The sequence below is a fragment of the Seriola lalandi genome, unplaced genomic scaffold (genome assembly GCF_002814215.2).
Source record: "Seriola lalandi dorsalis isolate HSWRI2012SDOR001 ecotype SW California unplaced genomic scaffold, Sedor1 jcf7180002054962, whole genome shotgun sequence".
Lineage (NCBI taxonomy): Eukaryota > Metazoa > Chordata > Actinopteri > Carangiformes > Carangidae > Seriola > Seriola lalandi.
In genome coordinates, this window is record NW_019525513.1 from 101,312 (window position 1) to 117,684 (window position 16,373).

Genomic DNA, 16,373 nt, shown 5'->3' on the forward strand with positions numbered 1-16,373 from the left:
GGGGGGGGGGGGGGGGGGGGGGTAGCTGAGGAGGAGTAGGAGAGGAGACGATGAGGATTCTGTCCCACAGGCGAACCGAGCGGGAGTCCGTCAAAATAGAAAAAAATAAAAAAAAGGAAACAAACTCGTGCATTCATGCAAGTTTAACAAAAAAAAAAAAAAAAGACAACAGATTTGTCCCTCACCCCTCTTTTCTACACCTCCCCCATCTTCTCTCTTCCCCTCTTTCTCTCTCACTCCTTCTCTCCTGGGAGAGGCCTGGCCGGGCTTGGCCTGAACGCCATCTGCTGCATAATGTAACGGGATGGAACTCCAAATCCTTCATTTCCACTCACTGCCTGTCATCTGTGTGTGTGTGTGTGTGTGTGTGTGTGTGTGTGTGTGTGTCCACTCATACAGTTGCATATGCACACATAGAGTGAAAGGGTGTGAATGTTTGCGCGCGTGTGAGATCTCATTTTACGGCTGTTGTGACATTAGTTCGTCCAGCAATGATGTTGAGTGATGGGTTTGATGAAATAAAAGGTGATGATGCCAGACTTGTGTGTGTGTGTGTGTGTGTGTGTGTGTGGTTTTTTAAAAGGATTATTCCACAGTTTCAAACATGTAAATCGGCTAGTTCCTCCGCGTCATGGCGTTGCTGAGTTGTTGTCGTCTTTCAGGATCCGTTCTCAGACGTTACAAAACATCCAAATGAAACAGGAACTCCTGGGAAATATTAAAAGCGTATGGAGCCGAGGGTGGCGCCCTGCCAGCCGTGTCAAAAATGTGCTTTTTGTTTACAAGTTAACAAACAAAAGTGCACACACACAGACTTGTGTTTAAGCAGCCCACCCCTCTCTGCAGCGCTGGTAACCCGGAGGTGCAAAGAGTTGGCCCTCCAGGTCCCCGTGGGGCCACTGTGAATTGGGGGGCCATCTGTTTTCTGGTAATAAGCTTTCTCTTCATTCATTCATCCTTCCTCTCTCTTCCCCTCTCTCTTCCCCTCTCTCTCTCTCTCTCTCTCTCTCCACCTCTTCTTCCTCCTCTCCGTCTTGTACGTTTGATTCTACTTTTTGTTTTGGAAGGTTTCTCCTCCGCACGAAAACACGCAAAGACACAAAAAAGACACGGACGGACGGACGGAGAAGCTCTGGCATGAGAGAGAGAGAGAGAGAGAGAGAGAGAGAGAGAGAGTATGCATCGCTTCTGGATACAAACGCTGCGAGTTTAGGGTGGAACTGAGACATGGTGAAATATCACAGTGTGAACTCTGAACCCTGACCAGCTATCCATGGCTGCTGACATAAAGTAAACGTGACACATCCCTCCTCACATAAACCCAAACACCCCCTCCAGCTGCTGGGCAGGCACTAAAGTCTGCCTTACATTTTATTTCCTTTGTTGCATTGCTATCTATCTATCTATCTATCTATCTATCTATCTATCTATCTATCTATCTATCTATCTATCTATCTGGCTCAGAAAGCAAGGCAAGAACTCCCATCATCCTCCTCTGCTGAAGCCGTCACCTCACCGCCAAGGTGCTGATGGCTGCCTGATTGTTTAAGTTTTGGTTTGGAGAAACATTTGGTATTAGATGGCACTGGATCGATCAGAATAGTTGCCATGGCTACGGCGGGATGTGATGAGGAGAGGGAGCGGCTCTTGAGTCTGAATGGAGCGCTGTCCAAGGTCCTGGCGTAAAAGTGCACGGCTCTCTTGCTTTCATAAGTTCCCCGGCACAATGTATGGAGCAGTGTTAAGGACAAAAAAATAAATAAATAAAATAAAATAATAAATAATAATAATACATGTTTGCAGCTGTGTGTGTTCCTGCTTCTGTGCAAAAATAACACTGCACAACACACAGTTATGTTTCATTACAGGTTGTGCGTGACAACATCGATATGTCATCTGATATTGTTCATTATCCCGGCTGTTGCATTATCCGATTTATGCCTTTCTGCGACGGGTTTCAATACAGCCGAGTGTTATATCATGATTATGGGCGGTATGGGCGCTGAGATGCTGTCTGCATCTCATTGAGGCAGAATGAAGTGGATCAATATACCAGAGGGGGCTGAATCAGGGGGCTCTGCATGTGTAAGAGACAGTGTGTGAGTGTGTGTGTGTGTGTGTAGACAGACAGCCTTGAGAGATCAGAGTGCACAACTGCTTGCGGCTTCAAACAGTGGATTTCTTTCTGTCTCTCTCTCTCTCTCTCGCTCTCTCTCACACACACACACACACACACACACACAGCTGTTTTTGTTGTGTGCAGAGGCAAACAGGTGGAGTCATATTGTCCGAAGCAATATTTAGCTGTAGAAAACCATATAATCACATGGTATATCGGCCTGTGACTGCTTCGCTCTCTCCCTCGTGTCGGTGCCAAACTTCACCGAGCCATATCTCTTCAGTGACGCAGCAGGCGGGCAGACAGGCAGGAGTCGGGCTCTCGCTTGCTCTCATTTAAGTGCAGATTTACAAGCTGTTTGCAACAGGAGCTTAGGTGCCTTTTCAGGATGTGTTCTGCCTAGTTGGGAGGAAGCTACCATGTGAATACATCTGTTGTTTCATCCGAAGAGCAGCAAACAAGCTGTCAGGCTTTCTGTGTTATGAAATTGAAAAATCGGAGCCCTCTAATAGCTCAGGTGCTTTGTTGGTTTGTTCTGAGAAAAGGATTCGTTCTTGTTGGAAGGATATTTTTATTACCTTTATTCACACACACACACACACACACACACACACACACACACACACACACAAGCACACACCACTATTCCCTCACAGTTACACTAATTTAATGCACCATTCCCCTCTATTAATCTCAAATTCTGTCCACATTTTTATTCTTGCCTTAAATGAAGGGGCTGCCACATGCTTCACTCCAAACAAAAGGGAGGTTAGATTTATTCTTCATTTGGGGCAGTGTGGGTGGGTGGTGTTGGAGGAGGTTCTGGGGGGGGGGGGGTTCATGCATGGGCATAACCCGGCCCCTAAAGGAAGGCCCCCGCTGCCAGCTGCCAGCCATAATTAAGCAGCCCTGCCGTGTCTATCACTGATTATGTTTGACCTGGCTAATAAGGCAAGTGTGTGCCACCTACGTGTGGCAGGGGAGCACGGCGGCCTCCGTCCCGGTCCCCATTGTCGTCTTCTAGACAAGATTATTAATTTGATGTATTGCTGATGACAAAAATGTGTGTTGCTCAAGCATCACTGTGTTGATATCGCAGGGGTCTCTTTATGGGTGGTGAGAATAAATAATAATAATAAATAAACATTGTTGTTGTCATCTCCAAAATATTAATTTTACAGGAATAAAACCGAGCTCTGATGGTAACCATAGTGATTGGCTGTACAGTCATCTTTAGCTGTGGCTATTGCTGAAGCTATAAGACTGTGGCTGTGACGTTAGCTTGTTAGCTTGTCTTTAATCAGATATGATAGATGTATAACATTAGCATTTAGTTTAGCTAGTGCACTAGTCATAGCCATGTCTGTCTAAGCACAGTTATAGCCATTTCTGTCGTTGTAGGCTAGCTATTACCATGGCTAATATTGCTTCAGCTATAAGACTGCAGGCTGTGACCTTAGCTTGTTAGCTTGTTAGCTTTTTAGCTTGTTAGCTGATCTTTAATCAGATGTGTGCATTTACACAACATGAGTTAAGGAGGAGCTTCACCACAAGGCTAACCCAAACCACATAAATTCACACAGGCTAGCATGTAGCTTAGCTTGTGCAACACTCACAGCCAAATTCACAGTCTTAGCACAGCCAATCACCACAATTAGCCTCCATTAGCTTTCTTAACATTACATTTTGTTCTAGTGCCTCTTGTGTCTGAAAGAGCTCAAATGATCAGTGAATTAATCACTTACTTGATCAGTATGAAAATATGACTTTTTCTTGGTCTTATGTTAAAAGTAATTGCATCTGTTTGGGATTTTTAACTGATTAAACAGGAGATTTAATGATGTCACCATGGGCTCTGGGGAATTGTGATATGGCATTTCTAAGTTATATAGACCCAACAATCAATTGATTAACCATGAAAATAATGGTCGGTTGCAGCTCTAGCTTTAACAATGCATTTTTAAGATTATTCAATGCGATTAGAAGCCAATAAATGATCATTTCATGCATCACCTGAAGTAAAAACTTAAAAATCAAACCAAGAAATGTTTATTCCTACATGTGAAAAGATCACTGTCTTCCCAAATGGCAATCCCAGGGAGACATATCCTTTAGTAAGTGCCCTCGCCTGCATGTATGGCAACATTGCAGCAATCAGTGTAAATTAATAATAAGTGAATCAAAGTGCTTAATTTAATGGAGGCTATGAAAGATTAATACCTGACATTATCCAGACTGCTGTGCTGTAAGGGGAACCACCCATGCCTGAGGTAAACCAATCACATTTCTATGAATATGACATTAGACACATTGATGCGATGTGTTACATCAATGTCAGCCCGAGTCTTGAGTACAGCAAGTGTGGATAGAAAGTGTACTGAGTGTGACTGGTCTATTTCTGTCTCTCTCTCTCCTCCCTCCATCCCTCCCTCCTCTCTGGGTCTAGAGGCGAGAGATCAGTTCAGGGTGGAGAAGAGCTGGTGTTTGGCCTGGGGGGCCCTTGGACACAGATTCTGTCATTGTTCCACAGCTGCCACTCCGCCCCTCCCTCCTTCCTTTCCTCTCACCCCCCCCTCGCCCCCTTCACTCCGTGGCCATCCTCACCTTAAGGGCGTCCCCTGCTACCCCGCCTCCCTAATGAAGAGTGACACGCGTCCGGAGGATCTGATCTAGTCTGAAACCGGGCCCTTGCCTCCTCTGTTTTGTCTCCTATTATTGACTGCGGTGGCTCACACTGAGTCGCGGTGATGAGCGCGCCATATACCCATGAGGCATCGCTCCCAAATCGGAGGGGGAGCTCAAAGGGCAGATGCAATTGTATGGAATTGTGAGGACCTAATTGTCTTTATTCATGAGCTGTGTGATTGATATTAGGGGAAAATGAGACTCTCTAATTGTCCTCTTATATGAGGAATTTCTTGCAGGCCCACACTCTGGATGCCGAGTGTGTTTGTGTGCGCTGCGCATGGCTGTGTGTGTGTGTGTGTGTGTGTGTGTGTGCACCACTGGGTGAGATATCAAACTGACAACTCCTAAAGGGCATCTATGCAGCGGTCTCCCGACATATCACTTGAAATAATTCATGTTGTCCTGTTGTCCTTTCTGACAGTTTCTTGCCTTTATGGCGTCCAGTGGATCCAGACACAAAATAATCAGGAGGAAACAAATACACAACCTCCAAGATCAAAACGAGCACAAGCACCTTCTCTGCTCTCCATAAGGACTGTGTGTATGAACACAGGCTTATTTAAACACGGCACGGAAAAGGACTGCCATTTTCAAATGTGGATTAATCCGCCGCTGAAAATAGTCCCCAACAAACGCACTACTTCCTCCTGAAAGTATGTATTCATAAACTGCATTTAAAGATTTACATCCTCAGTAGGAACCAATGGGATTGGGGCTGAGCGGCACATTCAGGACGGAGAAGGTGGAAGACACTGGGGAGGACTAACGGCCAAGTCATGGCTGCCACATCGCACTACAAGTACACAGACTGTCCATACCTATTCTAGTTAAGTGCTCACACACATCATCAGTATTTTCTGCTCTTGTTGTTCAGCCAAATGCAACACACAAAGGGAGCCGCCCTTCTTGTTGTGGTGAGGTCACCATCTTGTTTCCTAGCGTGCATATGTGGAACGCACCTGTGTGTGCAGACCCCCCGTGGAAAAACAGCGTTTGTGCCCGCCCCCTCCTTTGTTGTGCACGTGTTGCATTGTGCAGGGATGCGCAGAAAGTTCAGATTTGACTCTGAGCTTCACTGACCTTTGTCTATATATATATATATATATATATATATATATATATATATATATATAAACTCTGCAGTGGTACAGTAGTCGGTCCAGGGTGAGTCAGTCTCTCCGTCTGCACCCAACAACCTACTGTACCTACATGGACCTTCCTACGCATCAGAGGCATCCTGCTGAAGCCTAATTGAAATCCATGAGGGAAAACACCTTGAGTGGCTCAGGTAAGCGTAAATTAACGCGCGTGCTTGTGTGTTTATGTGGGCCAACGTGCACGCACGCACACACACACACACACACACACACACACACATCAGCACAAATGAAGATGAAAGCAAAGTGTGTACGTTTATGCACGTAAGCGTGTGTGCAACTGTGTGTGTGTGTGTGTGTGTGTGTGTGTGTGTGTGTGTGCAACCACCAGTGTAATGTGATAAGCTCCAGCAAAGCACATACCTGATGCCATTAAATGCAATTTCCCCTGTGTGTCAGCCGAGCCATTTGTCAGCTGCTAACACTGCACGCTTTATTAAAAACCTCATCCGCTTCAATTAACTGCGGCCGCAAAGCAGTTTAACTCCACTCTAATCCTGTCAAGATGTTTAAACAGGCCTCGCGTACAGTAGGTACATCATTTCAAACCCTGCCAGTGAGTTCTTATGATTTTTTTTTAAGCCCCTTTACTCATCACTTAAAACTGGGGTTCAGCTCAGGAGGGAGTGGGTTTAATGTGAGTGTGCAGGTTCTTCTCCAGGCAGCTGAGGGTTGCTGTGCTTCGGCCACCACAGTGACCTAAGCTGTGATAGGGCATCATCCTGGTGCAGACACACACACACACACACACACACACTTCACCATAACCATCTCCAGTATGCGTCAGATCTCACACATCTAAATATTATGAGGCAAGAAAGTGAAATTTAAGCCTGTAACTGTAAAATCAAGCTGTTTGTGTGAGAGCTCGCAGCTGTGTCTCTCTCTGTGCTTTGTCTCTTTGCTAAATGAGGTTGTGACTGACAGACGGCACGGTTGTAACCAAACTTACGTTATTTTAGGAAGGAAAAGCAGAAGGTAAAGGATTGTTTGTGCTGTTTATTTATACGTAGAAGGGGATTAACTTCCTGAAACCAACAGTTGATGCCCACTTCCCTGCCACTGGCAAGGTGAGCTTTGTTGCCTTCAAAGGCTTTTACAGCAGGTGAACTGGAAATCCTACACTGCTCATTCTTCACTGTAATCAGGAGAAACTCTGCAGCAACTGTTGTCAGTCTCTCTTTTCTTACATGTCCTTTCTTTTTACTCTTAAGTGCTGCACAAACATCGATCCGTTCACTCCCTAAGTTGCTGTGGAGTAACACAATGACACGTGAGACTATTTTAGTCATGGGTTTCAAACACTTTCAGTAACATTTAAAAGCAAAGATCTTTTCAGTTGGTTGTCCTCGGTCTAATCTATGGTCGTGAAAAAGCTTGAGAACCACTGATTTAAAATGCTGAACAAAGGTTGTCATCAGGAGATCTGTACAAACAAGGAGGTAAATATCAGAGAGCAACGGCCCAAAGACAAGCTGACAATGAACTATGGGCAACGGATTGTTTTATACTAAGGAGCTGATTAAGGGAATGAGGGGCAGGTGTGTGGGCAGGTGAAGCTCAGGTGATTGGGGATTGGTGGGAAGAAGAGAGGGCCACTGCTGGAGCTTAGAAACTGGGAGAAAGCAGCAAGTGTGTCATAATAAACCCTTCTTTATCAGATCTCTGATTAATCCCCTAATTACAATCATTAACCCTTAACTAATCTTAACTATAACCTTCACCCTGATATTGATTTTACTCTTCGAGTCAAGTTCTTATTCTATGTTTGTGTCTTGAAGAAGAAAGCAGGAACAAAATGACCTCTCCCTGCAGAAAATGTTCCAAGTCTGAAGGTCTACTACTGCTTCCCACAAGGATACCACACATGCTCTTCTGCTTTCTCACTCTGTTTTGCACACACACACGCACACACACACATTCACACACCCTCTTTCTCTAACACACACATAGACAGACACACACACACACGGTCATGCCAGCAGGGAGGTGACGGTTAGCATGGTGCTGTCACCGGGGGATCCTGGGTGGGGTTTGCAGGAAAGGGAGAGGTGTAAATTGGGTGAACGCTGGGTGCAAAGACTTGTGAGTGAAGGCTTGGTGCTCTTCCTCTTGATGCTTTGTCACTCACTCACACCCCAGGAGATACAGGTGGTGGGTAAGGTGAAGATGCGGAGGGGGAGAAGCAGTTTTGGCTCAGCTGTCTTGTGTTTGTATCAGGACTGTGAGCTCCATTTTGTCTTCTTTCCTTGTTGTTACTTGATTTTACTTCCAAGAGAGAGAGAGAGAGAGAGAGAGAGAGAGAGAGAGAGAGAGAGCAGAAAAACAAGGTGTGAGTCCAGGAGAGAGATGGGACTTTAGATTGCGTTGCGTGTTGACCACGAGTAAACAGGTTTACACTATAATTTCATATCTATCAACTTGACGTTGATGAAATTTGAAAGTGTAATCAGCGAAACGAAAGCTAAAGGCGAGCAGGTGTGACTTGCCTTTGATCATAACGGAGACCAATTGCAATTAGACCCAAAATGGCTTGACGGCGGTATCAGGGGGCCACTTGCAGATTATGTATTTTTAATCAGAGTTGTTAGCATCTGTGATGGATGCCCATTTTACTCATACCAGCCTCTGATGGCATACGTCATGTTTGCTAGCTGTGAATTATCACCGCATGTATGCTGTCCATTAACTGCATGAGGAAGTGCACATCCCCCCACCCTGTGTGTCGCCTACTGCCTCCTGTATGTTGAGCTTCTGGGAAGGATGCAAGGTAGAAACCACAAATGACCTCAGCACTCGTGCCGAGGAGTTGATGCAGCGCAGCAGCAAATGACAATACAGGGTTTTATTTTTATAGCCACGTTGTGTTCCTGCACAGATTCAGCATGATTCTCCTCCATCTTATTCTCATGCATTTCCATTCTCTGCTTTTTATTCTTGTCCAGTCAGAGAAATAAGGGAGACCACATGACTACATTAACCATGCTAGCATCTCTGTGATGCTGCACTTAGCCTAAATGCTAACATCAGCTTGCTAACATGCTCACAATAGCAATACTAAAATGCTGATGTTAAGCAGGTATGATCTTTAGCATACTACAGGTGGTATATCTTAGTTTAGCATTGTAGCATGCTAACATACGCTAATTAGCACTAAACACAAAGTACAGTTGAAGCTTAAATGAATGTCATTTTTCTTTTTTAGATAAGCCTTGAATTAATTTATAGTTTAATTAGATTATGGTAATAGTTGATAAGTTAAAAGTTTCTACAATGAATCCTTAGGGGGACGTGTGTGTCTGTGCCAGATTTCATGGCGATCCCTCCAGTAGTTGTTGAGATATTCCAGTGTGGACCAGACTGACCGACCGTCGTCCTCAGAGTCGTGCTGCTGGCGTGTCAAAAATCATTCACACCATTTACACACTGTAGAGAACTCAGCTGGCTGTCCTCGCCGCATCATTCCTATTTTTCCTTTCTACACTGGCTCCTATTATGTTTTAAGATTGATTTTTACGTTTTTGTTTGATTAACTTCAAGTTCTTAATGGCTCTGGCTCCTTGCTATTTTATTTTTTTTTACACTGGATTCTATGTCTGTTGCAAGGTTGAGCTTGGTGATCTTTTATTTCATGACTACATCGCTAAGATTTGGAAGGTGCTTTCATGGCAAATTCTGGAATGACCTGCCTGAAAACTGAAGCTTTATATGACATTTTTAAAATCTCTTTTTAACCATAACTTTAGTGAGAGTGAATATTTGCATGATTCAGTCACAGGCTAATTCCCTACAGTTCCTGTTCTTCTACAAAGTCATGCATTAAACACCTGCTTTAATCCAGAAATGCATTTAAATCTGCATTATTTGCAGATTTTTTTAGCCTCTTGACGGCGACGGGAACGGGATGTCAACACAACACGATCAACTTTTAAATTGATATGTGAATGTGTTAGCAAGAAGTGGCTTATTTACCACACGTAGCAGATACAGAGGAACATTAGTATGGCTTTGGAGTTGTGTTTACAGCCGCCTGGTGAATATGAGTCCAACATTCACTCTACTTTTAGCTTAGATTGGGTTTAGTGAGGGAAATATCTCTTTAGCTGTTCCACTAGCTAGTTGCTACCTTTGTCCATCTGCTCTTTGGTGCTTGAGCAGGTAGCACACACTGGAAACAGCTGCCTGCTGGGGCTGGAAACGATGAGGCTGAGGGCCACGAAAAGCAAAAACAAGGAGCTGAAAGACGCTAAAGTGCTCCATAAAGCTGAGGGAAACTCCATTTGATCCATTGCTAATATAAAAACATTGAGCATAGTAGCTTTAAACATGAGATGACTCAGAATCATGGCTGCATTCCGTTTCGACAGCATTTGAGATCCAGCATTTTACAAATTATTCTCATTAAAGCAGAACTTATTACAGTTTACGCAGCATAAATATTTCATATTTACAAAGACCAAAGACTGTGTTTGTCAGTGTCTGTGTGTGTATGTGTGTGTTAGTTTGTGTTTGTGTGTGTGGCCCCTAACTCGACCATGTGCTAACCCCACACAGCTGCAGAGTCCCCTTGAGGGTTTGTCGCACAGGCAACAGAGGAAGGGCGGAGGAGGGGTGGGCATGGACTGAACACTCTCATTTCCATGCCGCACTGTTCTGGCAAAGACATTGTACACTGCTGTGGATGTGCGTCTGTAGTGCTATTGCTCAATCTTTTTAGGCCTGTCAGTTAGGGTTTTCATCAGACAACTCTCTGGGCGCCGAGGTTGGAAAGCTGATTGTGTACTTCACTGCTGCAAATGTGTTCGCTGTGTGAGTTAACGCAAGTGCACCGGAGACAGGAAGAGACTGTGTTGTTGTTTTCTTTAAATATGGATGTTAAGTGTCTTTTCATATGCTTTAGGAGAATGAAAAGGTTGTTTTTATGATGGGATTTTTCAGTTAATAGCGTCATAAAACTCCACACGTCCGTTTTTCCGCCTTTGTCTTGCTTATATAAAGCAGCTCGGGGTCCAGCCTGAAAACTGTAATGGAGAAACCAAGGAGTCTCAGGTTCCTCAAATATCCCTGTCAATCAAACGCCGTTTCCTCTGAGTGCGTTTTCTATCTGTCAAGGGTCATAGAGAGTGAGGATGAGACCCATTCCCTCCCTCCCTCACTCCCTCACCCTGGTCCTCCATCTCCTCCTCCTCCATCCCTCCCTCCTCTCCCGCTCCTTAGAGGTGTATCTCTACCTTGTGCATCACGTCTGGGCATGACCTGTTGCTAGGTAACCCTGGGTCACAGCTGCACACTATGGCAGACCCTTTTTTTTATTTATCAGTGAGTTATGTGGGAGACGGGGGCTGTAATTTATTAGTTTGATATTGGGCAGGCAGCGCAAGTTTGGGATTGTAAAAAGAAGAGATGGCCTATAGCTCATCAAAATGCTTATTCTGATCCCGGGCCTGGGTCCGCTGAGGAGATTCACAACAGAGGGGATACAACATTATAAATTCATCTGCTTTTTACTAAGAAAATCAAGCATCTCCAACAACAAAGCCAATGGTAATGCACTTTCCATGCTGGTAATTGAACAGATGTGGTCAGAGCTTAGAGGACCGAGAAAAAGGAATTCATCTCGGTACAGTATGTGACTGATTCATGTCCAAGGATGAAGTGGGCGCAGACAAACGCTTTGTAGTCATGACAGAGTTAACCCTGGTACGAATCTATGCAAAACTTGCATCAGACTGATTAAGTCAACACATATCATGACAGACAGAATATAGAATAATACAATAGGAAAACAATTAAAGCCAAATTAACAGCAAAATGTGCGTTCTTGCCGTGAGTAAAATATATACATATCTGTCTATTAAATATGAAGCTACAACTTAGCATTAAATACTCGTTAGCTTAGCTTATAGTGTTAAATTAGAAACAGCAGGAACAGCTAACTCCAAAGGTAACAAAGCTAAAGCTCACTAACGAACATGTTAAAGTGATGACAAGACGCCAGGAAGTCGCCGCTTCCAGCCAGGAAATAGTCAGACACATTTCATAACCACCTGTAAAAGCTGCAGCTTGTCGTTCTTACTCTTTGGGTTTAACATGAATTAAACAAATTAACTACAACGTGTTAATTAGTGAGGTTTTGTAGAGCCAAGCTAGCTGTTCGCCTGCTAGCTGTAGCTTCACGTTTAACTTACAGATAGGAGTTTAAAACAGTCTCTACAAAATAAGACATTTTGGAAAGGTCTAATTATTGGAGGAGAAATTACATGTCCAGTGTTGTCAGCGCAAAACCCAAAACAAACTCGTTACAAATGCTAAAGTGAAACGACAAAAGCAGCACAACAAAGAAAAACGAAAGAAATACAAATATCCAACTAGTTCCTGCCAATAAATATCCATAGTTCTCTCAGAAAGAAAGTTAGTGAACATGGTAAATATTATTCCTTCTAAATATCAGCATGTTAGTACTTTGAACATGTTAGCATGCTAGCGTTAGCATGTAGCTCAAAGCAGTGCCGTGCTAAGCTAGCATGGCTGTACATTTGATCTTACAAAATCTTCTCTTATATCAGGAGGTAAAATCGTTGACCCGTTGTCTTTTGTTATATATATATATATATATATATATATATATATATATATATGTGTGTGTATTATAATTATATGGAATTATAGTTTCTACAATATCTAAATTATATATAATGATTATAATAAATTAATTTAATGATGTTTTTCCCAAATGTTTCCAGCATTTGACATTGTAAATTGAAGCATTGAAGGTCTGCATTTGAAAAATAAGAAATTTTTAAATACATCTATACTATATATATATTTTTAAAAACCCTACATTTCTATTTCTTCAAGGACTTTACACCAACCAGGAATAACTGACATTATTTCTCCATTAAATCTGTGACAATAAGAATTTAAAAGATTAGATTTAAAATCATTAAAACAGATATTTCTCATACAAGTTTAAAATATATACAAGTCCAACTAAAAATAGAAATTAAACAATTATATTTGAATTTTTTCATGGTTTCTTAAAAAATCTAGATTGGCAGTTATCCCAAATTTTTAAAGTGCGACTTCATCAGCAAACCCTAAAATTAGATTTTAAGACAGACTGCCACCATCTGAAAGTTTTACAGTTTTTGCAACACTTCAGTGTGATATTAATTTGTGATGCATCTGCTGCTGTTGACTCAGCCACACATCTTTCTCTTTGCCCAGATGAAAGCTCACCATTGCATCCCAGGTCTCACCCACAACGCTTTTGTTAAATTCCTCTCCCTAATGTGTGTGTGATGAATATTTTTCAGATGCTTCCTCTAGGCCATATCTGATCAAAACAAATGCACCTGCACTTTTTTTTTTTTTTTTTTTCCTTCTTGCAACTGCAACTCCCCCAGGACGGGTAAAAATTGACTCCCTGGCTTCCTCCACCAGGCAATTACGTGCCATCTGTTCCCATCTTGGTTGTTCCAGCTCGTTTTGTTTCTGCGATTGTTCGTCTAATATCATAGGCCTGAAAGTGTTAGAGAGGATGGAGGGTGGGGTGGGGGTGAGAGCGGAGGGGGACACAAAAATGAGGAGTGGCATGAAGAGGAATTAATCGAATCTAACAGCAGAACCAGATCTTCCCCTCTGAAAGGAGATAGTCCCACTAGAATGAGGACCATTACCATATTCATCACCTAATATTGCCTGCTGTATGCAAAGTGGGAGAGAAGAGTGCAATATGACTTTCTTGACCGCCTTTCTAATTCCATCTGTGAAAGCTTGCAGACTTCTTTTTAATTGTTTGTTTGCAACAAGTCCACTTAGTACCTGCTTTGCTGTGATGCTACCATTTGTTTGGGAGTGGTAATAATAACCCATTAACTCCCCTGTCATATACCGCACTGATATATATATATATGGGTCTTATGCTGCCATGCTGAATCACATTATTGTTTTGTTACAGTAACTATTGGGCCCATTACTCTCTGCCACACACACAGGCTGGAAGCAGCGTGTAGATTTAATTGCAGTGATGTTGCAGGCGAGGCGAGCAGCTGGATTGGAGAGTTTTAACAGTGATATCAATAACGGAGCGCCACCTTAGGCCGATATAATTTTCCATCTCTCCTGACAGAGCGGAAGATAGAAATAATCAGTCACAACACCAGCCAGGCAGCCTGTAGGACCCCGTGTGACATCCAGCAACACTGACGGCTCAGGACCCATCTGTGTCCAGGGGGCAGCGCTCCATTTGTGTGTTTGAGTGTGTGTGTGTGTGTGTGTGTGTGGGGATAATTGGTGAGGAGATGTTGGATCCTATAAGAAGAGGAAATCTATTACACTGCTTAAAGGCTTTTAAAGTAGAGACCCTCGATGATGAGTGGATATCAGGCCTTTCATTCTAAAGGTTAAATTTCAAACAAACTTCAGTGTCTTGTTTTGTTCTCGTGAGGAGGAACAGAGGATGAAAACCATCCGCTGTGAGAAAATCACAACATTATTCCTTCCTTTCAAAAGGCTGGAAGCAAAAATTTACTTTCCCTCTGTACTTACATCTAAAGGGCAAATAGCCAAGGTTTCTACATAATAAAAGCACATGTAGCCAATGATTTTCAACATACACTCTGTAACTTTCTTCTTCTTCCCTCATTTTAAGTGTTTGACATCTCAAACCTTCACCCACACGAACAGAAGAGATATTATTTGGTATTTAATAATAAAGTCAATTAAATGCAATGAACAGAGTTTCTCCCTCATAAAACCTGTAGCTGAACTCTTCAAAACGATTTTAAATTTTCTTCTTTTTTATCGAAGCTTCCACCCCGGCAGTGTGTTTGGAATTACACAGCAAAAGCAAACATGCAAAGGTAAATATGTGTGATTCTATAATTGCGACCAAAGCTAGTTAAAAAATCTGTTGCGTGTCCTGTGCAGACCTGCGACAGACTGCAGACTCCACCTAAACTACAGCTGAGAGAACACCACCTGCAGACAGATCAGCCATCTGCAGAAAGTTATGCTGAGGGAAATTACCAAGCTTCAGTACTTTTACTACAACATTATTTACATTTAAAAAGTGATTCCTCACTGAAATAAAGTGTTAGATGTCTCTTCATGTTTTGCTTGGATCTGAATATCCAGTTTGGAGTTCAAAGGAAAGAACTTAAAATTATGGCTCCAGGTTTTATTGCCAGATTCAGACGTTAAATAAAGAGAGAAAAGGATCAATTTGCAATAAAAAGTCGGCCTGGAATCGCTTTTTCACTTTGTCTCTAATTTGTTCCTATAATGTAAATTAGTTCGATGGATTGCACAGTCATATCTGTTTAATGTGTGATCTATTCTCTTGTTTAAAGAGCATTTCATTTGAAAGGAAGCAGCAACACAGTGAGTATACAGGTTGTCCTCATGTTGATGCTTTGTATTTGCTGACATCTAGTGGTTAAACATTGAAAAGTGAATGTTATTAATTAAACTCAATAAAAAATGGATCTGGAGAACAAGTGTTCCAGGTGTAATCAATAAACGAATGTTTGTTCGCTGTATTGTAAAGTAATGAACCGACAAAAAAGAGAAACTGAGTTAGTGTACCACAATTAATTTTACAATCTTAATTAACAGGTTGAATTAGTAAGAAATATTTATCCATATATCTAAAATATTAATTAATTCTTTAAAAATATCATTTTACACATCAGAAATATCAACAAGCCCTGAAGAATATTATCAAAGCTCCTTCATGACGACCTGGTGAGAGACTTCTGCCAACATTAAAAGTTTGTTTACATAGGCAGCCTCATTATTCAATCATCAATCAAGTACAGGACAGACAGTAAGTTATACCCCTGCCATATTAAATATTACACTCTGACAACAAGCTGTGAAGAACGAGGTGAAGAAGAAAGAGGGAGGGAAGAGGGGTGAGACGGGGGAGTGACGGAGAGAGAGAGGTGGTGGGAGGAAGAACTGGAGGCTGCAGGACATAAGAAGAGAGGGAGCAGCGGAGGGAGAAGCACGCACCTTGAATTCAGGTAGGACATCTTCAACTTTTTAAAGAAAAATTTAAAATGCACACGCTCTGCTACAGTCTCACATTTTATTCTTAAATTTGCATCCTGAAGGAAATCCTCTGTTATGCATCCTCAAAACTAAAATCTGTCTTCTTGAGGAGATTTGCCGGCTGCAGATTTCTTTGTTTTAACTGCCTGAAGTCATTTTATCTAACATTTCAAAGAGGTTTCTACCTGTGGGCTCTCTGCTCTGTGACTCGTGGTGAACGGCTCCATTGTTTGGTTTTGGATGCGCTGGAATGCTCCTGGACATCCTGCACAATCCTCTCAATTATGAATGCTATCATTTATTCTATAGTCTCAGCACCTCTGCAAAGGTCGCCGGGTAACTTAGCAACTAGT